Genomic DNA, 822 nt, shown 5'->3' with positions numbered 1-822 from the left:
GCCACGCGTCCCGCGGCCACCGCATGCCGCCGGCCCATATAAAGGGGGCGCGCGTTCTTCCTCATCCACCTCCGTGCTGGAAACCCTAGTCAGCCGCCACAAAGCTCCACCACAGCGCCCAGGGTGTTCCCCGCGACGCAGCCTGCCCGCGAGGAAGTCCATGGCCGGTCCCCGGTGGCCGGCAAGGCGGTCGAGGCCGCGGCCCGAACCTCGATCCCTCTTAGGTTTAGTTGCAATAAGGCGCGAAAATTTCCCCCGTTTTGCGATGAAATGCACATCCCATTTCTAAATCTACCCTTCGTTGTTCCTATGTTCTGGGTTATTACAAGGGGCCGCCGTGGTGGAGCAGCTACGGCCCCACGCTCGCCGTCGCATGCGCCCTCCTCGTCCTCGCAGGAGGACCGCTGCTTCGAGTTCTCTCCGCATCGACGACGACCCACTCGGCATCAAGCGGCTCCCGGACAAGTTCGCCGAGTTCGTCGACGGCATCGAGCCGGCGCAGTTGCAGCTACGGGAGGCCAGCTGCAACTTCTGCCGCTAGCCCGTGGAGGTCCTGTTCGACGGGCAGGGCAAGATGTACCTGCACACGGGGTGGGACAAGTTCGCTCGTGACCTCGCGCTCAAGCCCGGCTGCCAGCTCACCTTCCTCTACGAGGGGGACGGCGAGAGGATCGTCAAGGTGTTCGACGACACAGCCTGCCGCAGGCACTACCACACCAGCGAATCCGGCTCGGACACCGATAGTTAGAACTTAGAGTGTTCTTTCTTTGCAGCGAATCTGGCTACGGGCCAGACGAAGCCAGTAGTCGAGGTTTCTGGATA

The sequence above is a fragment of the Lolium rigidum genome, chromosome 2 (genome assembly GCF_022539505.1).
Source record: "Lolium rigidum isolate FL_2022 chromosome 2, APGP_CSIRO_Lrig_0.1, whole genome shotgun sequence".
Lineage (NCBI taxonomy): Eukaryota > Viridiplantae > Streptophyta > Magnoliopsida > Poales > Poaceae > Lolium > Lolium rigidum.
The sequence above is the reverse complement of the archived record's forward strand: the minus strand, read 5'-3'. Positions refer to the sequence as shown.